Here is a 24,162-nt window from a genome sequence, read left to right on the forward strand (position 1 = left end):
AAGGAACATTCTTCCACCTCTGGTGGACCTGCCCTAAAGTGAAGGCGTTCTGGGAAATGATTTATAATGAACTGAAAAAGGTATTTAAGTATACCTTCACAAAGAAACCAGAGGCCTTTCTTTTGGGTATTGTCGGCCAAGGGGTGGTAAAGAAGGACTGGACATTTTTTATGTATGCAACAACAGCAGCAAGGATACTACTTGCAAAGCACTGGAAAGCTCAAGATCTACCCACACTGGAAGAATGGCAGATGCAACTGATAGACTATATGGAACTGGCCGAGATGACCGGCAGAATTCGTGACCTGGGAGAAGAGAAGATGGAGGAGGACTGGAAGAAATTTAAGAATTATTTACAAAAACATTGTAATTTGAGTGAATGTTAAGCAGGATGCTAGATCATAAATAATTGAGCACCACTAAATTAGATGATTTAAGATAATAAGTGAGATTGAGAAAATACAAACCTTTTTGAGAATTATAAGATCATAAATATACAGATGGGACATAAGAATACAAATAAGATAATAAATTGCTGGCAAAAAGTTACAACGATGAAAGTGGGAGCGGGAGATGTGAGGAAGTCCAAAGAAAATGTGAAATTATGTTAAGATATATGTTATACTGTTTATTATATTTATTTTTATTGTAAACCCCAATAAATTTTTTTTTTAAAAAAAAAAGATTGTGCATGCAGCCTTTGCGGCGGTCATTGAGGTCAAAACTGAGCCCGACAAGCAGGTAAGTTGTTAGCCTTGAAATTTGACTTCTCTAGTTGTTGTTTCTTCTTCACACGCTTTAAGCATTGCTCCCATTGCTCAACATCTGATCTCTCTTTCCCCTGCTTGGCGCATCCTCTCCCTCATTGCCGTTGCCTGCAGGAGTTAGAGGAACGTTATACTCTGATGCTGGGAGGCCTCCTCTGGGAGGCCCCAAGCACTAAGATCCTGAACTTGCTGATGAATGTAAGTATCTTGATGGCCTCAGTGGCTGTTTGACCTAGAAAGCTTTCATGGAGAAGCCACCACCTAGCAGTGCACCTCTTGGGCCCTTCCCCTCTTCTAAGGCAAGCTGGCCACATGGACGAGCCAGCAAAGGCCCACTTGCCCAGACAGCCAAAGGAGGGCCTTGGATGCAGAGCTACAATTTGGGGCTGGAGGACATTGCCATTTTAGAACAGAAACGGATCTCTCTCTGAGAGTGTAAAGGGCTTCACAGTGGTCTGCCTCTTTCCCCCAGACCAGCCTCCTGATTCTGAGGTCCCCTTTCCTCCCACAGGAACTGAGAGGTTACACAACAAGTGTGATTGCAGCGGAGAGGCAACTGGCAGCCAGTGGCATTAGCTGGCTGATGTCCTATGCAAGAAGGCTCAGTTGCCTGAAGGTAAGTCTCTCACCTTTGGCACCTTCACAGCCCCAAGAGGCTCCCAGAGTGGCTTGTGAAAGGATTCCCACAGGAGGAATCACAGTCTGGTATCAGGCACACAACACAATGTGTGTTCCTGGGATGCCGGACAAGGCTGGAGACATTTCCTGCCCTCTTCCTTGATCTTACACTTCCACCTTGGGGCCAGGCAATAGAACTCACTCATCCCATGATGGAAGCAAGTCTTCCCTGGCTTGGGTCTGCTTCCATGTTCTCTTGCACCCATTATTTGGGGGGGGGAGGGTTGAGGATCAGATCAGTCATCTGATCCAGTACGGTCTTTTCTTTTCCCTACAGCATGCTCTCGTCCCTCTGGAGCTGGCTCACTTCTGCCCCAAAGAAGGTAACACCCACAGCCTGGGGACATGGGACGCACTTTCCAGACTAAGGAGAGCCCACTCAGTAGCTGCAGCATCCTTGCTTGATGCAGACCTCCTGGGTCATGTGGCTGTGAAATCCTGCCGCAGCACAAAGATGGCCAAACGGCAGGCTCGGAAGGAGTCGTTGCCACCAAAGACAGGATCCATAAAGCCTCCTTGTAAATAGGGTGGAATGGGGGCCAGGTCAATTTGGTGAATCAGTAAATGTGGCAGAAATTCATCTCTCTTCTCCTTCATTCTCTTCCAGATGACATAAGACTTGATGTCAGTTTCGATTATGGGGATAAGACACAAGTTTCAAGGCTCAGCGATGATGGAGTGGCAATTTTTGCTTGCTGTTTCATTGTGTCTTGTTGCTAATTGTGATCATTGCTGTTGTTTTAGAATTCTTTCCTATGCAATATTACTTTTTTATTGCTTTTAAATTGTTGCTTTTTAAATTGTCCTTGTAAAGGAAAGTCTTCTGCTAATGTTGATTGTATTCTGAATTGCTTCAAGAAGCCTCATAGCAATGAATACTATTAAGAGTAATAATTATTTTACCTGCCTTAATTATAATAAAGCATTGAAATGCATATTTTAAATTAGCGGTTAAGGTCTTAAACTACACATTTTAATAGTTTCACATCTGTATTCTTTACTGTGTTCTAGCTTATAGATTTTGATTTTAACCTGCATATATATGAGAGCCAGTGTGGTGTAGTGGTTAAGAGCGGTAGTCTCGTAATCTGGGGAACCGAGTTCGCATCTCCGCTCCTCCACATGCAGCTGCTGGGTGACCTTGGGCCAGTCACACTTCTCTGAAGTCTCTCAGCCCCACTCACCTCACAGAGTGTTTGTTGGGGGGGGGAGGCAAAGGAGAATGTTAGCCGCTTTGAGACTCCTTAGGGTAGTGATAAAGCAGGATATCAATTCCGAACTCTTCTTCTTCTTCTACATGTTCTCTATCTCTGTATAAGTCCATATTCTGGTTTGTGACTGTAATAAATTGATTCGTTCATTCAATAAAGCTTCGGTGGATTTGAAATTCAGTAAATTGTCTCTGCCTCCATTTTTTGGTATTGAGGGAAACACTCTATAAAATAATCAGAAAACATCAGGGTTGTAGTCAACATCAGTCCTTTCCGCAGCAGACCTGTTTAAATTGATGGGCACAAATTACGTGGCTGTGTTGATTTTGACGCATCTCTTCTGAGTAAAACTCAGTTGACTACTCCTCACAGGATATCATGGAATTGTAGAGTTGGAAGGGACCACAAGAGTCATCTAGTCCACCCCCTGCAATGCAGGAATATTTTGCCCAACGTGGGGCTCAAACCCACGACCCTGAGGTGCAGAGTCTCACACTCTACTGACTGAGCTATGGGCAGATATCTTGTTTGATAAATGTGTCCCTTGGAAACATTTTGGTTTTATCCTCTCTGCAGGAGTTGCTATGCCTGATCAGTCCATCTAGTTCTGTCGAAAGAGAGGTGGGGGTTGTTTTCTGATTTCTTAATTGTGAATATTTGGGGGGGAGGGGAGGCATGGGTGGAAAGGAGATACTCAGATGGACCAGAGTGAAATGGGGGCTTCGGGATGGCTTGGGGAATTCTCAAAGTGTCACATCCAAACCAAAACTCTTGGTTGTTGGATGCCCCTGCCTTCTGTCATCATTTGAGTTTTCCTCTGCTTCCCTTTCAAGCTGCTGTCTGGAAGGAGGCCAAAGCCCACTTAAACATAAGAAGGATTATAAGAAAGCATTCATTCAACAGCCAGAGTTGAATGAAGACGATGTGCTAGGAGGAGAATGAGCTAATTAAACCATTCTGCAACACACACACACACACACACACACACACCAGCATAGCTTCAACATTTAGCACAAAAAGTCTTCAGCCAGATGTCATGCAACCCTTTGGCAGAGGCAACTTATCATTTGATTGATTTTCCAATAACAAACAATTAAAAAGGCGGACAACCTTGCAAAGGAGTGTTGCCATTTAAACTGCTGGTGTGACCTAGGAACCCGAACAAAGAGAAGGAACCAACTACCCAGAGTCTGCTTCCAATTGCCCTTGTTCTCCACCTCCCTCTATCCTAATCAGCCGCAAACAAGAGTTCAGATTTGAAAGCCTTGTTATCACCTCATTCCCTTCAATTAGCCAGCTGCTCTGGCAGATGACATCAGTTCCTTCCCGCTCCCAATATTCCTGCTCCTAACCTGGTTAGCCATAGCCCGGAAGCTGAATCTCAGGGGAACGCCTTTGGGCTGGGAAGGGCTCATCTTTTCTGGGCCTCTTCTTCCCCTCAGGAAGGGGTGCTTGGCTCCTGGCCTGTGAAATGCGCTCAAAATGTAAAGATGCCTTCTTTCCAGGGAGCCAAGGAAGAAGGGGGGAATTTGAAATACCTCCAAACCTTCCCACGTCAGAGATGCAGGAGTTGCGTCACCTCCAACTTCCTCAGGGATGAAGCAGCTACGAAAAACCAAGCATCCCACCTGGGCACAGTTTCTGAGAGAGCAACAGCAGAAGACCCAGACTCTGGCAAGATGAGCATTTGCCCAGTGGATTCTGGCCGCAACATGAGGGCAGACAGGGGATGACTGCGGTGGCCGCCAGCCCCTTCCCACTCAATCTCAGATACAGAACACATTGGCTCTGCCACTCCTTGGCTCTGGCGCCACCTACTGTTGGCCTCCTTGCCTTCCACTCTCCCAGTCCCAATGAGCACCATCCACCCCAGGTCCAGAGGCGCAGAGCAGTAGTTAGGTGATCTTGCGCCCCGGCAGAACCGTCCAGATTGCGCCCCCTAGCCACGGACAAGTTAGCTCTTCTTTCTGCCTCTCCTCCACACCCCCCCCCCACCATTCAGTTCACCCTGGAAGTACAAGTATCAAAAAGGAAAATGTTAGAGGTTCCCCCCCACCCCATAGCAATATAATTGGATTCAGCTAGCTGGTCAGTCTACTTTCGGTTTCACTCCTGGCTCCTTGTTAAATTAATACTGCATCAGAAACCTCCAAAGCAGATATCCAAAGTTCTTTGGCATTTCTCCAGTTGTTAATGAGATGCCTCGGTTCTGGGTAAAAGGCGGATCTACACGGATCCTCATGGATCCTCCACTTTTTAAACAATAACTCCAACAAATGCAGTGTTAAATCACACCTAGAAGGCACGCCTAAAAAACGTGGATTCAACACTTTGCCGTTAGAGTGATGTTGGATCGAAATTAAATGGTTTCTAGCTGCACAGGCGTTATAATATATTAAGATTAAGGATTGGGATTAAAAAAGAGGGAAAGGAATTGCTGGACAAATAAACTGAATTGGAATACAAAAGAGGGAGGTACGAGGAGGTCCAGAAAATAAGTAAATTCGAAAGTAGTGATGAAAAAATGGAATTGTTTTTAATTGTTTTTTTCTTTTTTCTTTTTATTTTTGTATTTTGTATTGTGTATTTTTCTTTTTATTGTTAAATTCTTTTTTATCGATGTATCTCTTTTTATCTGAAACTTTAATAAATATCATTTAAAAAAACTAAAAAAACAAAGCAGATATCCAAAGTTCTTTGGCATTTCTCCAGTTGTTAATGAGATGTCTCTTCTAGTCCAGGTTAGTCTTTTGATCTTCTTCCAGGAAACCAAGAGTCGAAAGCCTTGATTTTCCTTTTTTAATTTTTCCAGTCATTTCCACACAGTTAGTGGGTTTGTTGCACAGGAGCACCAAGTTCACTAACTGGCTGATTCAGATTGAATCCCATTCAAAAAGAGTGCAATGGTGTGTGTTTCAGCCAGCCATCCGGCTGCTGCAACTATTCTCTGGGTGCCACCACACTGTCCTGTCTGTGTGTTTGGAAGCGAATGGGAGCTATGCTCCCCCCGGAGACACTCCACTCCTTCTTCCTTAGCTGTGTTGCTCAACAGTTGAGGCAACCTTCACAGTTCTGGGATGCCGATGCCAAAGACCTGGAAGTGTGCTGTCAATATTTTTACAGTGCAGAGGTTCCTCCGGAGGAGAAGACCACTTGTTTGTTTTGCGTTCATGTCTTGCTTGCCCAAAACTTAACACAGTGGTTAGACTCTACTAAGGGAATGGTCAGAGTGCTTTAATCCATTCTCATTGGAAAAGCTGAAGTTCTGGGCTGGACCTGAATCCCTTCCACAAAATACTGACATTCTGGAAACACCCTGAGTGCAAACATGTTTTAGTGGGGAAGGGATCTTTGCCTCTTCCTCCTTCCTAACCTGCAGTAGTGCCCTGGCAAATCACAAAGTGCAGGCTTCCTTCATGGTACTCACAGCCACACCGCTTCTAAGATTATACAAATTTAATATATCAACAACAAATAAACACAATAAGGCTATAATGATACAATCTGAATCATGAGGGGTGCATTGCAGCAGTCATTGCAAATCTCCATGAGTCGCCTTTCAGCCAGAAGCTCTGCAGCACAGGTGGCTCTGATGATTCCCCTGTAAGGAAGGCTTACAATGTAGGAGGCTTTGGGAGAGGGGGGAAAGTGGGGACATCATAGAAGTATGCATGATGTGGGAAAGGTGCAGAGCGATGTTTTCTCCCTCATAATATCAGAACCTGGATCTGGGGCTGAACCCGAGATCTGCACGCCAAGGCTGGAGTAAGAAAGAGCCCTTGCCAGCTGGCCACGTTGGGCGCCTGCCTGGAGAGTGGAAGCCGGGGGTTCGAGGGACATCGTGCTGCTCCTGGCAACCCCCACCCTACCCGACGTCCTCCTCCGCCTGAATCCTGCTTCTCCTGGGACGCACTTCCCATCCTGGAGCGGCTGGGGTGGGAGCGCTCCCCACCCCCCTTTCCATACCCCATTCTCCTCGTTCTTCTTCTTCATGCCTCGGGTGTTTTCCTGAGTGTATCTTCAGAACAACCCTCTGTGAGGGAGGCTAAGCAGATGTTCAAGACCCGACATTGCTGTTAGCTGTAATTTGCTAAGCAGACAAGTCAACAATCCTACTGTTAAGGATTGGAAAGCTCTGAAATGCATAGCTCGCTATTTGAAAAGCACTATGCATTACAGACTGAGATTTAACAATCAGAAGTCTGGTGGTCTTGAAATATTTGCAGATGCAAGTTTTGGTGGTGACACTACAGACAGGAAAAGCACGTCTGGAGTTTGCTACATGTACAATCAGGGTCTTTTTGATTGGTCATGCAAGAAGCAAACAACAGTTAGCTTAAGTACTTGTGAAGCTGAACTGAATGCACTGTCTTATTCACTTAAAGATTGTGAATGGTTGTTACAATTGTGCAAAGACATGAAAATTCCTGTCAAATGTCCAATCCAGGTTTACCAGGACAACAAAGCATGTTTGGCTTTGCTGAATTCTGAAGGATGTAAGCAAAGGACAAAGCATTTGCAATTGAAACTGCAACATGCTAGGGAATGTGTTCAGAAGGGACTCGTAACGGTGTCCTATATGCCAGGTAATGAAATTCCTGCTGATGTATTGTCCAAGATTGTATCAAGGGATCAACACTGTACCTATGTGCAGAAGTTGGGTTTGTACTGATACTGTACGAACATGCTGCCCAGTGATGTTCACAGAAAGGGGGAGGATGTTGGTTTCTATTTCCCTCACTGTGCAGCAAAATGCTTGTCACAAGACAATTGTTTACATTCCACAGTCAGAGTTACTGTTGGATTCCCACGGGAATGGGAGACTGGATGTGACGTACACTGGTTTCCTGTTTTTCACTGTTCTCTTGGTGTTCTTTGTTTCCGAGATGAGGTTGCTTCTCTGCTCTCACAGAGGCAAGATGCATGTTTGTATGCTCTCAGCATAGAGTGGAAATAAAGTTAAGAATGTGGCACATACTGCTTATCCTTCTGCTGTGTGGACTACTCTGCTTGGGCTCAAGATAAGACGAGCCTGTATCAGCTTCAGATGGGCCGAAGCTGGTCAAAATCTCACAAACCATTGTCAGAACACGCCTGGGGGCCACACGCAGCCCCTGGAATGAGACAGACCTCTCTGGGCGTCTTCCTGATGAAGTGCAGCCCGGGACGTTCACAAATCAGTCCTGGTGTGCACCAGCGACACATATCTAAAGACATATCTAAAGACGTGCACACTCTATCAGCAGAGTATAGCAGAAACGATCGTGGAGCGTGAGTGTAGCATTGTAACTGATTTATTAAGCAATAGATACAGGAGAAAGCAACCATGGCATCCTCTCTCTTCTCTGAGAGAAAAAAAGAAACAGTACAAAAGTACAGTACAGCGGAAGAGATAAGACTGACTTCCGTTCTCAGACTTTCCAAGCCTAGAAAGTAAACACAGACATGTGATGTAACAATCACACATCCAGCAACAAAGGAGCGAAATGCTAACAAGAGTGTCAAAGAAGAACTAATCTCCAGGAAGAAATTTTATGCTGCCAAGGATTTGGGGAAACACAGCAATATTTTGCAACGTAATCCAAACCACAATCAACTCATGGAACATGCCTATTATGTTCAATGGGGCTTACTCACAAATAAGTGGGACCAGGATTGCAGCCTTGAAGTTAGAAGAGCAACAGTTGGGATGGAGGAGAGTGAGAGTCGTAGACAGAGAAAATGCCACCCCATCCACCCTCAAGCTTGACTTGAGCAGCAGGAAATCATCAGAAGAGTTTTCTGCTTATAAAATGCTTCCTTTGAGGAGCTGTTTCTTTGCCCTGGGCCTGGGGCATTCCATAACCACTACAGCACATCGGGGGGGGGGGAGCATGGAGGAAAAGGAAAAAACATTGGTGTAACATTGAAACAGAGTTCACAAGGGATGAAAAGTACTGGTTGGGAACTATCAGCCACTACAGTATAGTTGTATAATAATAATAATAATAATAATAATAATAATAATAATAATTTATTATTTATACCCCGCCCATCTGGCTGGGCTTCCCCAGCCACTCTGGGCGGCTTCCCAAAAATATTAAAATACTATAATACATCAAACATTAAAAGCTTCCCTAAACAGGGCTGCCTTCAGATGTCTTATAAAAGACTCTCACCAGCAAGTCACACACACAAACAAAACATGTCCCACTTCCTCCGGAAAACTAAAACGGAAGATGGGGGTTACTCTTTTCAGGAAATGGAGCAGTGATCAAACAGTCTTAATACTTAACCCACAAATTGCCTTGTGGATTGGTTTTTATTATTATAGAGATTGTGAAATGCAACTGTCAGTCAAATAAAATGAACAATTTTTGTTTGTTTAAAACACATCATGCTCAACATTCTCTAATTGTGTTTCCGTATAGTTAGACATTTCAAGTATTATAAAGAAATCAGGGGGAGGGGAAAATAACCTAGATCAATAACTTTAGTACAGTTCAAAATGAAATGTCCTGCAGGTCAATCAAAAATGTCAAGAAAAAATAGCTTTACTTTCTTTATTATTTTTTTTTCCTCCTTTAAAAATACACTTATCTGTACAAGAAAGTACTACAAGTAAACACTGGAAATCATATTATCCCCTTTATTAAATCAAAACATTATTTATTGGCATACCTGGGGTTAATACTAGATGTCACTTTTATTTTATTTCTCTAGGTAATTTTTTTGACAACTATTAAGATAACAAAATACTTAAAAACAAATAAAAATGGGGAGGGAGAAGCAACACACACCAACCCTGGAATTAAAAAATAGTTACTACTATTTTATATGACTTAATGTTCCACAGTTTTTGTTAAAGGTACTAATAATAGCAGTTTCATTTTAATATTAAAAATAACAGTATTTATTTCTGAAATAGACAAAAGGTATTTTGTTTTTATTTTTTATTTTTTTAGACAAAGCTTGGAGGTCTTAGATACACAGATGCAACCAGAAAATGGAAAATGTGGAAAGCAAACCAGAATTGCTAAAAAAATTAAACACATCATTTTTTATATTATCCCTTTAGATTTCTAGTAATTATACAGCCGTCACTACAAAAATTTGCCCGCTGATAACCAGCTTGACAGTAAACAGTAACCATCCTGATAAGAATTCACACAATTAATTATAATAACATACTATAGTTCAGTTTTTCTTTTTCTTTTTTTAAAAAATGCAATATAATAAAAAAGAAAGCAAAGGTACAAGAAATTAGTAGTAAAATATTTAATAAATTTACATATTTAAGAATTTTTAAATACTGTTTTTTATAATTTCCCATTTTTTATTTTTAAAATTTGTTACATATCACCTAAGACTTCCAAGCCTTTTTCTGCTACAACAGAAAAGAAAGAAAGAAAAACCACTTGTTGAAATCTCACAGCTCTGGGGTAAGATTAGATGACAGTTATTCTTCTCTCCTCCCACCCCAAAATACAGATCCAAGAGTTTTGCTTGCTTGCTTTCTCTCTCTCTCTCTCTCTCTTTTTCCTTATAAATTTGGAAAATCAAAAAAGCCCCCCCCCCCAAAAAAAAAACAACAACCAAAAAATAAAAGATTACCCAGCAAAGTCCATAAAGTTTAGTACATTACTAATTGTTCCTGATTCTTAGAAAAAAGTTCAGTATAGATTGTCCTAACAACTAGTGTTTCACACACAAAAAACCCAAGAGTTCTTCATCAAAATGTTGCAAATCTAGAAACCCTCTGTTACAAAAAGGTTAATTTCCACAATGATTATGAGAAAGAAAGAGAGAAAGTGGTTGGGGAGGGAAATGAAGACGAGTCAAGGATGTAGTTCTACTGTTCCTGCAAAGAGTAGAAAAAGACAAAATGAAAAATCTGTGTTAAGAAGGAAAGAGAACTTTCAGGAAATAATTAAAACAAAATAACTTGTGGCTGGATCAAACCAAAGGGGCTAATTTGGATTAGAAGTAGCTAAACTGTGATGTTGAACTACAATTCCCATCAGCCTTGAGCGAGCATAGCCAGTGGTCAGGGATGATGGGAGCTGTAGTCTAGCAGCAACTAGAAGGCTACAGGGTCACCATTCCCTGATCTGAGAAGCAACATTACCTGCTGCATGCAAGAGATTAAAGAGGCATTCCCACAAGATAGAGGGGTGGCGGGGGTGGGGGAATGCCTCTTCTTAGATCAGGTTCCCGACCAATGGTCCAGGGATGGTGGGTGTTGTAGTCCAGCAGCATCTGGAAAGCCACAGGTTCTCTCCACTCTACCCCAGTTTACCATAGTGGCCTGACAGATGCCTCTAATTCCCCTACTCCAACTGTGTGCTCCCAGCAACTGGTGTTCAGAGGCAAAGCCCTCATGTTGAGAAGCATTGTTCCCTGAGCACCATTTGCATGAGTGGGCTAGCTAACAGTGGAGCAAGGCTGTGGCTTCTGTGCCTTACAATCACAGGCAGCTTTTGGATCTCGGAAGAGGTGTCTACTAATGGAAAAGGAGTTGGGGGACCCTCCATAAAAGAGTGAAAGGTGGCCCATCTAGCTCAATATAGTCTACCCTAACCAGCAGCAACTCTCCAGGGGTTACACAGGCAGGGAGTCTCTCTCTACTCTATCTAGAAATGCCGAGGATTGAACTTGGAATATTCTGCATGCAAGAAAGATGCTATAAACACTGAGTGGTGTCCTCCTCATTAAAAGGGGTAGCCTTTTACTAAATCAGATTATTGGTTCCATCTAGTTCAGTACTGTCTGCCCTGACTGGCAGCAGCTCTCCCGGCAGGAGACATTTGCAGCCCTACCTGGAGATGCCAACGGGGATCAAACATGGGGCCTTCTGCATGCAAAGCAGATGTTGTACCACTGAGCTATGGCCCCTCTCTCTAGGGGCCACAAAGAGGTGGAGAATGGGCAAAAATCATCCCCTACGCTTTTGTTAGCAGAGACCACCATTGGCTTCTCCACAGAAATGTAAGGAGCTGGTAATTATCAGTATTTCATGCTATCTCACACCACCTTAAAAGGCAAAGAGTAAGAGCAAAGCATTGACTCCAATTTTAATTCAGAAAATGTGAGCGCAAATGAACCTGAGCTCTCATAAATCTGAGAAATGCAGAATCTGCTGCTTGCCAGTATGCAGCTCATTACTTGGAAATGTACGTTACACTGTTACAGTTTTGACTTTGCTTTCACCAGATCCGGAAGAGGCTAAACTAAGTTTGGGAATCATAACCTAAGAACAATGGCCCATCTAGTCCAGCCTCCTGTTCTCACAGTGGCCACCTGGATGCCCGTGGGAAACCAGAAAACAGGGTTTCAACACAAGAGCACTCGCCCCTCTGTGGTTTTCAGCAACTGGTATTTGAAAGCACTGCTGCCTCCAACTGTGGAGGCAGAGCATAGTCATCATGGCTAGTAGCCATTGATAACCCTCTCTTCCATGAACTTGTCCAATATTATTTTAAAACCATCCAGCTTAGTGGTCATCACTTCCTCCTGTGGGAGCTAGTCCCATAGTTAAACTATGCACTGCGTGAATAAGTCATTTTCTTTTATATGCCTTGAATCTGACAACATTCCAACATTCAGCTGCACTGTTTGTCCATGAGTCCTAATGTTATGAGAGAGGAGAAAAACTTAAGTTTTAAGTTTAAATTAAGTTAAACTAAGTTTGGAATACAGTCGCCCGGTGTGACTTCAGAATCCCTTCCAAGCAACCAAGGTAGAAAATGTTGCAAAAACTTTGACTTGGTTCTCTTTTTTTAGGAGGGTGGGAGTGGCCACAAGCAACATAATAAGATACAGTGGTACCTCGGGTTACATACGCTTCAGGTTACATATGCTTCAGGTTACAGACTCTGCTAACCCAGAAATAGTACCTCGGGTTAATAACTTTGCTTCAGGATGAGAACAGAAATCGTGCGGTGGCAGCGCGGCAGCCCCCATTAGCTAAAATGGTACCTCAGGTTAAGAACAGTTTTAGGTTAAGAACAGACCTCCAGAATGAATTAAGTTCTTAACCCGAGGTACCACTGTACACAGGGCTAGGTGCTTCTGTTTAATTGTTTTCAAGGCTGAACTGAACAAGGAACAGTTGTCAGTAAGGGGGATGCAGATACGGCAGAGAAGCGAGACCCACCTGGCTGTGAGTCTGAGCTTGTCCTAATATCTGGCCATAATAAGCAGCCTGCTGTCTGTAATACTCTGCCCAGGCCATTGTGTAGTCGGGCTGGGAGCTGGCTTGAGACACAGCAGTGGCAGCATGACCTGGAGGGGAAAAAGAACAACGCACTCAGAGAAAGCCAATTGTCAGAGGTATCAAGTAAGAAAATTTCCAAATGCAGTCAACAAACCCAGATCCCCCCTGCCCCCTTTCCAAATACAGGACCCCAGGGCAGACCGTGCTTAATTGTGATTAGTTGCCCGCAACCCCTGGTTAAGATCCCAAACATTCACACTGAGAATGTCCACTGTCTGAAACCCTGGAGAGCATCTGACTCATTCTAAGGCAGCCTTCTACATTCCTTTTTAAATCATTCTCACAAGGAATAGAAATCTTTATTTTTAGGGAAAGGGCCATAGCTCAGTAGCAGAGTGCATGCTTTGCATGCAGAAGGTCCCAGGTTCATATTCCAATGACTCAGGCACCAAATACCTGTATAATAATAATAATAATAATAATAATAATAATTTTTATTTATATACCGCCCTCCCCAGCCGAAGCCGGGCTCAGGGCGGCTAACAACAATAAAATAGTGCAACATTCTAAAAACATTTCATTATAAAAATTAATTAAAATCCAATTGATGGCAACCATTAAGCTTAAGTTCTGTAAAGATTGCCAAAGGAGGGAGTCAGGCTGCGCCCTGACCAAAGGCCTGGTGGAACAGCTCTGTCTTGCAGGCCCTGCAAGAAAGATGTCAAATCCCGCAGGGCCCTAGTCTCTTGTGACAGAGCGTTCCACCAGATTGGAGCCACAGCCGAGAAAGCCCTGGCTCTAGTTGAGGCCAGCCAAACCTCTGTGGCCTGGGACCTTCAGGATGTTTTTATTTGAAGACCGTAAGTTCCTCTGTGGGACATACCAGGAGAGGCAGTCCCGTAGGTACGAGGGTCCTAAGCCGTATAGGGCTTTAAAGGTTAAAACCAGCACCTTAAACCTGATCCTGTACTCCACCGGGAGCCAGTGCAGCTGGTATAGCACCGGGTGAATGTGATCTCGCAGCGAAGACCCCGTAAGGAGTCTCGCCGCGGCATTCTGCACCCGCTGGAGTTTCTGGGTCAGTCTCAAGGGCAGCCCCACATAGAGCGAGATACAATAATCCAGTCTGGAGGTGACCGTCGCGTGGATCACAGTGGCTAGGTAAGGACGAGAGAGGTAAGGAGCCAACTGCTTAGCTTGGCGGAGATGAAAAAATGCCGCCTTTGTTATAGCTGTAATCTGTGCCTCCATGAAGAGGGAAATATCGAAGATTACACCCAAACTCTTAACTGACGGTGCTGGCACTAATTGCACCCCCGCAAGAGATGGGAGTCGCCCCCTCTATCCCATATCGTCCCGTCCCAGCCAGAGGACCTCTGTCTTCAAAGGATTTAACTTCAACTGGCTCCCACGTAACCACCCAGCCACAGCTTCCAAACATCTGATCAGCGTGTTTGGGGCTGAGTCCGGATGGCCATCCATCAACAGATAGAGTTGGGTGTCATCAGCATACTGATGGCAGCCCAGAACAAAACTCCGGACAAGCTGGGTGAGGGGGCGCATAAAGATGTTAAAAAGCATTGGGGAGAATATCGCACCCTGAGGCACTCCACACACCAAGGAGTGGCGCGATGACAATTCCCCCCAAGCGACACCCTGTCCCCGACCAGAGAGAAACGAGCACAGCCATTGAAGGACTGTGCCCTGGATCCCCACGTTGGCAAGGAGTTCGTGATCGACCATGTCGAAGGCTGCTGACAGGTCTAGAAGAAGAAGAAGAAAGATTGCCTCCTTTCCTACAGACCCTCTTGTCTCTTAAGATCAGCCGGGGGGGGGGGCTCTTAGTTGATCCACCACCCTCAGAAGTTTGGGAGGTGGGAGAAGTGGGCTAGGAGAGGGAATTATCTGTGGCAGTCTCTAAGCTGTGGAACTCCTTCCCCACAGAGGTGAATATTAAAGATGTGCCTCTTTATTCTGGCTTTTGACAACTTAAGGTGTACTGTATTTTTTGCTCTATAAGACTCACTTTTTCCCTCCTAAAAAGTAAGGGGAAATGTGTGTGCGTCTTATGGAGCGAATGCAGGCTGCACAGCTATCCCAGAAGCCAGGACAGCAAGAGGGATTGCTGCTTTCGCTGCGCAGCGATCCCTCTTGCTGTTCTGGCTTCTGAGATTCAGAATATTTTTTTTCTTGTTGTCCTCCTCCAAAAACTAGGTGCGTCTTGTGGTCTGGTGCGTCTTATGGAGCGAAAAATACGGTATATTTTGGGGAGCCACATTATTCCTTTGATGGTAAGTTGTTTTAAAATGTTCTTAATATTGCTTTTATATTGCTGTAACCTGCCCTGGGACTAGTGCTATGCAATAAATCGCCATACCATTGTACTGAAATAACATTGTGATAAGTGTTTCAACAAGGCAATATACCAATGAACAAAAGGTGGAGACTTAACAGCTTCCCAGGGTGTAGCTCAGCTGTACAATACTCCAGCTTTGCTTGCTCTCTCCCTCCTCCCTGAAAATAAATGAAGATAAGCCCTCACACAAACCAGCAAACTCTTTCAGCTTCACCTGTATATTTCCACTTAGAGCTCAGTTAATTATGCAGAGCCTGCTAACAATCCAGGAGGAACGTCCCATAGCTAGACAAAAATCCAGCGGGGGGGGGGGAGTAAACAAAGAATGTAAACAAAGAACTGGAAAGCTCTTCTTTCTTCCCTCACACTCACTCCCACAGGTGAAAAAAAAAGAGGGGGAAGAGTTTTTATTTTTATTTTCTGTAGTGTTTATGTTGTTGGTTTCTCCTAAATTGCTCTCCTTCATATTAAAAAGGAAGGGCTAGTTAGTTAGTTAGTTAGTTAGTTAGTTAGTAAGTAAGTTAAAGGAGACTTATCTTTTTGCTTGCTTGCCCTCCCTCCCTTTGATAAAAAGGGAGAGATTGGCGGAATGAGGGCTTTTGGGGGGCCCTGGGGGGGACGGAAGGGAGAAGATTTAGCAGGCTACTTTATGCTGAAATAGGAGGTTGGATAATGTGTGAGAATGATGGGGAGGGTGCAAGCAAATGTGTGTCTACTCACAAGCAAGCCCTACTGAATTCAATGGGGCTTACTCCCAGGAAAGTAGAAGTAAGTTTAGTTGAACTCAGTGCATAGATTGTACTTAGATCTCTGAGTGGGGAAGCAGATGCAGCTTGACTAGTAAATCACTTGAACTATTCTTAAATTAGTTGAAAATATATTAAATATAATATATGGAAGTTTATTTAATATTTTTATTAAATCTACTACTTCCTTACATTTTAAGGCCCTCCACTGCCACAGGGAGCCTCGTTAAAGCCCTCGGCTGCTGCAGGAAAGTGCAGCACACCCTCCGCCACCATGGGGAAGTATGGCAGGACCCTCTGACACCACAGGGATGCCCAGCGAGGCCCCCCACCACCATATAGATAGATAGATAGATAGATAGATAGATAGATAGATAGATATAGATATAGATGTATATAGATATAGTGATATTTAGCTGGTGATATATTGTGATGTTGAAAACCTGATACCGCCCAGCCCTACCTGGGAACTTAAGGTAAAGGTGGGCAAAATAATAATAATAATAATAATAATAATAATAATAATAATAATATCACACCACCAATCCTTGAAGGAGCCCATGTTGCCACAGATGGTTCTCCCCCTTCAATCCCCACAACAACCCTGTGAGGGAGGCCCAGTTGAGAGGCAGTGACTGGCTCAAGGTCACCCAGTGAGAGACTTCCAGTCTGCTACTTCGGACCCGTAGGGGAAGCTCTAAGGCTACGCGCTCCCCTGAAAAAGCCCCACAGAAGAGTGGGGTCTTGAGGGGACCAGCTGAAACGGGGGTAACTCGCCACAGCTTCTCTTTCTTCTTGCCACTGCGTCAGCAGCGAGGGGGGGGCAGCAAGTGGCTTGAGTCCATTCACGGTGATATCGCAGTCCAGTAGCTGAAGCCACAAGTCGCCACCAAAAGCAGCAGACTTTCCAAACAAGGTAATTAATGCCAAAACGTTTTAGAATCTTATTTAATAAATTTGGACTTTTAAAGTAATTTGGTGAAGACGGAAACCAAACAGGAAGTCAACTTCCATTTTCTGACTGACAGGCTCTATAAGCAGGGATTTGTGAATGGGAGACGAGAGCCTTTCTACAGCCTTTTGAGCATCTTTTACACTATTAAGCTGCACTTTGGCAAGTAGTTAAAGATTCCTCTTCTCTTGGAATCAACTAAATTGGATGAACTATTGTCCTTTTGAATTTGGATTGAAGATTTTTGTGAATGGAAGGCTGGATGAGCAAGTAATTAGTAGACAGGTTTGGAGATGGATTAAAACACAGACCTGGACAAACAATCTTGGAATTAAGCTAAAAGGACCCTGGAACATTGCATGAACAACCTAAGCTTGGCAGGAGAACACTCTGTTGATCTTGGGGAGAAACTGTTGGAATTCATAGTCTACGTGCAGCTTGGCAAATGAGCAATTAGTGTCTCTGCTACATGCTGGGGAGGAGGAGCACGGAAAGAATCTGCCTAGAGATAAGAGGACACAGTAACAGCTTGGTGATTGGCTGAGGTCTCTCATATAGGCAGCATGACCACAATAATCAAGTTACTAGTCGTCAGTCTTTGTTCCTGATCTTCGTCCTGACTGGACAATCTTGAGAGTTGCCTAAGAAATGCTGCAATACTCTCTGCTAAGCTGTGCAGCAGGTGAAAGCACTTCAAAGGTCAACAGGCTTCAAAGTTTTAACAGAAACACCAGAGAGGCAGAGTACCTGGAAGAGCAGGGGTTGGATTTGGAAGAAATTACCATACTGGTTCTTTCCATATTGATATTACACGAAGACCAGGGTACCACATTTGAAAATTTAAATATTGGAACTAGCCACCCATTGGATTATAATAACAACATCTGGATTACATCTGCCATTTCTATTTGCCATCTTCTGGATTATAAACCATATTGAGCTTATTTGGAATATACTTGGAACATTATTGGAATACAACCACAAATACAAAATTGGAACCTGAAGAAAAAACGCTTAGTTCACCTACAGTACACGGATCAAAGTTCGTAAGCAGCTAATTTCAAGTAACTATTAAGTGACAGCAATATCGTGTTTATTTTCTTCTTTATTTTTTTCTTCCTCTCCTCTCTCTTTTTCTTCCTTTTATTTTCTACTTGTTGCTTTTAAACAATTTTAAATTTGCATTTTTGTTAAATACTTTAAATTTTGTGTATATAAAAGTTGTAGACTTGGTTTGTGTACAGATTAGACATTGTACCAGGGGGTGCCAGGCTTTTGGGAGGTAAAGAGGCAACTTTGCTGGTAGGCTTGGAAGTGGAACTTTCCAACTCTGAGCCTTCCAGTGAGAAAGAGATAAGACCAGGCAGCCCTAACCTTGAAGTTGGGGGGACTGAAGTAATTGTTTTGATGACAGTCATGGCGGAGAAAAGTAAACAAGAATCGACTATAGGAACAAGACAGAAAGAAGCAGAGAAAAGAAGGGCCTCTGCTCAGGAAGAAACAGAAAAAAATGGCCAAAGCAGATTTTTCAGAACTCATGGCTTTACATTTTGCAGAATTCAAACGGGAAATGGACCAGTCAATGGAGAAATTAACTAGGGAAGTAAAAGCTGACATTGAAAATAGTACTAAAGTGCTCTCACAGAAATTTGATAAACTAGATGAAAAAGTGAATTCTTTAGAAGCAAAAATTGAGAAATTGGAAAAGTCAGCAGGGGAGGTGGAAGATATTAAGACAGAACAAGGGGCGATGGCAGGGGCTATAGGGGGGTCTCACTAATAGACAGAATGAGCTAGAAGAACCAATTCTTCTACTACAATTAAAACAGAATGCTAACACGGTTCAAATAAGGGGATTACCAGAAAATGAAAAAGACCCATGTATCTAAAGATCATATACGGGAACTAAAAAACAAGAACTTGGGTCTGGAGTTTATAGCCGCAGCGGCGGAAAAGAAAAGAGGGGTGGTAATTTATGTAAAACCAGTGTTAAGTCCACAACTAATATTTCAAGATGAGGAAGGTAGAATAGTAGGAGTAGAAATACAAATAAATCAAGAAAAGATAATAGTGGTAGGAGTGTATGCTCCAAATAATAATAAATCCGAATTTTACAGAAAATTGGAAGAGAAGCTTTGGGAATTTGAGAATGGAAAGATAATTATGATGGGAGATATGAATGGAGTTATATCTATTGAAATGGATAGAACCGAGAGAGGGGAAAAATCAAACTCAGGCATGCTACCATTATCATTCTTCCAGTTGACTGATAATCTTAATTTATTCGATACCTGGAGATTGAAGCATCCCACTGAAAAGGATATTACTTATTTTTCTGAAAATAAAAAATCGGGAGGGAGAATAGACGCAATTTGGGCCTCTAAAAAATTGACATTGAGCTTGGTAAAAGCAGAGATTCTGAATAAATCTCTCTCAGACCATAATCCAGTTACTATACACATAAGATTTAAAAAACATACGAGAGGGAGGTGGAGGATGAATGATGAACTTTGGAGAGATGAGCAAAAGGTGAATAAAATGAGGGAATTGTTGAAGGAATTTTTCGAAATTAATGAGAGACATGGGACAGACAGGAAAATCATTTGGGATACCAGTAAAGCCTATATGAGAGGAATTGGAATACAACAAATGGCAAGAATAAGGAAGGATAAAGCAAAGGATACCACGGAAATAAATAAACACATAAGGGAGAAGGAAAAAGAACTGTTGAAAAATCCAAAACAAGAGACTATAATCCAGAATATTAAAATTTTACAATCCCAATTAAATAATTTAATAAACACAGAGGTAGAAAATAAGATTAAATGGACAAAACAAAGGTGTTTTGAATCGGCAAATAAACCCGGTAGGATGTTGTCCTGGCTAACAAAGGAGAAGCAAGTGGATAGGGTTATAAATAAGATTATTGTACAAGGAAAAGAAATTACAGACCCGGACCAAATAAAAATGATGTTTAGGAATTTTTATAAAAAATTATACGAGTTGGAAGACAAAGATGAGAATAAAATTAAAGAGTATGTAAGAGAAAACAAAATCCCTGAACTAGATGGCAAGGAATTTAGTAATTTAAACTCGTGCATAAGCTCAGAAGAAATAAGAGAGGTGATAAGTGAGGAGATTTCACCCCTCCCATACCCAAGAATCTCCTGATCATCTCCTGATGGTCTCTGCTGACTCTCCAGAGAGAAGGAGGCGTGTCCTGCCTATCTACTTATTCTGCCCAGCAACATAACTGTGTGTGTGAGAGAGAGTCAGTCAGTCAGTGTATCGGAGAGAGTGAGAGTGTTAGAGATCCTAGAGATAAGATTGCTGCTAAGAGCAGCTGCAGACTCTCAGTGTAGCATTGATTTATGCTTAGAATATTCAGCTCTGTATATAGCTTTGTATCATAGTTGTAGTTATAGAATAAAAGGAAGACATTTTACAGAGCTGCTCTCCGAGTGGTTTATACTCTGCAAGACTCTGCAAAACTCTGCTGCGCAACGACTGTATTATTGAGACAGTGAATCCGGTGCTCTCAGCTCTGAGCTGTGAGTCCACAGCACTGTGACCGTTTCCTGTGAGAAGGAGGTCTCTGGCGGTGCTACCCAGCTCGCCTAGCCCAGTCGGGGTTGAGGTGCAAGAGTCCAGTTGGTGCACTGGCTCTAGGGCGATGCTGACAATAAGGAAAATGGAAACTGGGAAATCACCAGGCCCAGACGGAATACCGATTACATATTACAAGAAACTAGAAGAAGTAATAATCCCTAGACTTAAAAAGATCATGAATGAGATAATGGAAGAAGGGAAAATTCCTGACTCTTGGAGCGAAGCATGGATAACCTTATTACCAAAACAAGGAATAGACCCAAATATTATAAAGAACTACAGGCCAATTTCACTACTGAATATTGATTACAAAATTTTCGCAGGTGTTTTAGCAAATAGATTGAAAAAATGCTTGAACTGAGTAATAGGCAGGGACCAGAATGGCTTCTTACTGGGGAGACAGATAAAAAATAATACAAGAATAGTGATTGATCTTCTAGAATATATTGATATGAAACCTAGCAAGAAGGTGGCAATGCTACTGGTAGACACGGAGAAAGCCTTCGACAGTGTGGCCTGGAATTTTCTGGTCCACACTGTGGAAAGTTTGAAACTTGGGAACAAAATTTCTAATGGTATTAAAGCGATATATGAAAACCAGAAAGCTAAGCTAATAATTAACAATGAAATAACTGAAGAATTCCAAATTGAAAGAGGCACCAGACAAGGATGCCCTCTATCCCCACTTTTGTTTATTATGACGCTGGAAACACTCCTAATAGCGATAAGAAAGGACCCAAAAATCAAGGGGATTAGTCTAGGTAACAGACAATATAAAGTCAAAGCGTTTGCGGACGATGTAATCATTACCACAGAAAACCCAGAAGAAAGTATACCAGAAGCACTAAAGAAATTGTTTGAATATGGAGGAGTATCAGGCTTTAAGTTAAATAAAGAAAAATCTAAATTACTAACGAAAAATATGGGGGTAAAGGAACAGGAAGAACTGGAAAGAGTAACAGACCTTAAAATTACCACGAAAGTTAAGTATTTGGGGATCTGGATCACAAATAAAAATACCAATTTGTACAAGAATAACTATGTGAAGAAGTGGAAGGAAATAAAAGGACATCTAAATAAATGGAATAAATTGAACTTGTCCTTATGGGAAAGGATATCCTTGATAAAATGTCAGTTCTACCAAAAATGCTCTTCCTTTTCCAGACGATCCCAATAATTATCGGGACAAAATGTTTTAAAGGTTGGCAAAGGGATCTTTCTAATTTTATCTGGCAAGGTAAGAAACCAAGAGTAAGGTTCAAAGTTCTGATGGAGCCTAGAGAAAGGGGCGGGTTCGCAGTCCCAAACCTCAAGCTGTATTTTGAGGCTGCATGCATGACATGGCTGAAAGATTGGATGTTACTGACAGATACCAAAATCTTGGACCTGGAGGGCTGGGACAAAGTTTCCGGGTGGCATGGCTACCTGGGTCACGATAAAATAAAAGCACATAGAGGATTCACTAACCATTTGGTGAGAAAGGCCCTATTCGAAGTCTGGGAAAGAAATAAAACGAATAGTAACAGCCAAAACTCCCTGGTGGCTATCACCTATAGAGTCATCAGCCTTGCATAGAAGCAATATGAAAGATAGCTGGCTAACATATAGGGAACTCGTAGAAGAGATAAAAGATTGCCCAACAGTAAAGAAATTTGAAGAATTAAAAGAGAGGGGAGTGAATTGGTTAGAATATTTCCAATTAAAAACAATATTTGAGAAGGATAGTAAGCTTAAGGGGTTTGATAAAAAAAATCTTGGTATGGGAAAAAGAAATTTTATATAACAACCAACAGACTCTCTCAATAATATATAAACTGTTACAAAATGGGAAAGTAGAAAAGGAGGAAAAAGGAGACGCTATTAAAAAATGGGAACAAGATCTGGGCCACCCAAATGAATATAATGAATGGGAAAGACTATGGACAAAAAAATATAAATTTTACAGCATGTTACCTAATAAGAGAGAACTATATGAAAATGTATCACAGGTGGTACCTGGCACCAGAAAGGCTTGCAAAAATGAATAATAATAATAACATAAATAATAAATAATAACATATAATAATAAGTGCTGGAGATGCAAGATACAAAAAGGAACCTTCTACCATATGTGGTGGACATGCCCCGAAATTGGGAAATTTTGGAGCATGATCCACAAAGAAATAAAGAAAATATTAAGAATATCATATAGTAAAAGGCCAGAGGCATTCCTTTTAGGAATTTTAAATGACTAGGGGGGCCGCTAGGGGCCCCTTGGAAGATGGCGGATATTAACATCTATCCAGCCCGCACAAGGTAATTAGAGGCTGATTATGGGGAGTAAATCAGTCTCCCTTCATCTCTCCAGGGGGGAGAGATGCAGTTTTCACCCGCTGTTGCCATAAATCACCCCCGAGTTTGGAAGAAGGAGGGGGTGAGGCACTGGGTGCACAACCCTCGGCAGGCCTCGGAACTCCTCCGAAGCTGCTTCCACGTGCGAAACTAGTTGCGTTACTTAAAAGGAAAAAATTGGTGAAAGATAACGCACATGCTTCAAGAGAGGCAGGAGGTTCTTATCTGCTAATAATTTTACCACTGAAATGAAGAAGACTGAGACGGAAGATTACATCAAAGTACTACAGACATGGTATGTGGAATGGAATGCGACAGAACTGAAAGGGGGGGAATGACTTTTTATTTTTTTGCTCTATGTGATTAACTAATAACCCTCCCTCTTAGAAGATCCGTCACAGCAACTAATTGCAAATGGGACTAAAAATGAATTGTGTGGGAATAATTTGAACTTAAAGGTTTTACTCTGTGAAGGATTTGGAAAGAAGGAGGGCTCTCTTGTGATGCAGTAAGAATGGAGATTTGATACGAGACCTGTGTTGCAGAGGTTTGGTCTTGGGGAGGGTGAGCCGAAGATTTATTACTTTCAAGGAGATTGAGATCTGGAAGGGGCAGCCCTCCTGGAAAAAGACTAATTTACGATGCAACAGGTCGGGAAAGTTAAAGAGCGAGCTTTTAGACTGTATTTCATCAGAACGACAAAATGGTGATTGCTTGCTCGAGCGGAAATGCCTGGATTATTGGATGAGAGCGATTTACGAGAGAGTAGTACAAAGCCCACACAGAAACACAAATAAGACTGTTTTTTTCAACTCACTTGCGGAGCAATTCGGAGGTGAATGAAAAGGAAAATGAGTAACGACAAGGATTGAGAAGAGGAGACTGGAAATATCATTCTTAAGATGAAAGCAGCACAAATATTCGAGGATTGGACTCCTGCCGATCGAGAAGCATGGGTACCCCCCCCCCCAAAATTTTTTAATTTGGAAAACAATTGGACTACATGATATGTATTGTTATAATTTGGATTAATTGATTTGATGTGTTTAATTTGGTAATATGAAACTTAATAAAAATTATTTAAAAAAAAATATTAAAAAGGAATTTTAAATGACGATATTCCAAAAGACAAAATTAATTTTTTCTTATACGCAACGTCTGCAGTAAGAATCCTTGTGGCTAAGTACTGGAAAGGGAATCAGTTACCCACTAGGGGAGAGTGGCTATGTAAGCTCTCAGAATACTTAGAATTAGCCAAATTGACAGACATAATAAGACAAAAACCAAAAAGTGAAGTAAAAAAAGAATGGGAGTGCC

General features: G+C 42.2%; 2 long non-coding RNA genes across 2 annotated transcripts in view; both read right to left on the reverse strand.

The window, feature by feature from the left end:
- The window catches only part of LOC308467831, a 702,857-nt gene that overhangs the window by 583,879 nt on the left and 94,816 nt on the right, over positions 1-24,162 (reverse strand). The gene's annotated exons all lie outside the window — the stretch shown is intronic.
- LOC308467801 overlaps positions 9,888-24,162 on the reverse strand; it is a 61,033-nt gene continuing 46,758 nt past the window's right edge. The window contains exons 4-5 of the long non-coding RNA XR_013981295.1: positions 12,792-12,919; positions 9,888-10,496 (exon numbers count right to left, since the gene is read on the reverse strand). This is a non-coding gene — a long non-coding RNA (uncharacterized lncRNA). The remainder of the gene's footprint in view (positions 10,497-12,791; positions 12,920-24,162) is intronic.

Source organism: Podarcis pityusensis, assembly GCF_964106645.2.
Source record: "Podarcis pityusensis genome assembly, chromosome: W".
NCBI classification, from domain to species: Eukaryota; Metazoa; Chordata; class Lepidosauria; order Squamata; family Lacertidae; genus Podarcis; species Podarcis pityusensis.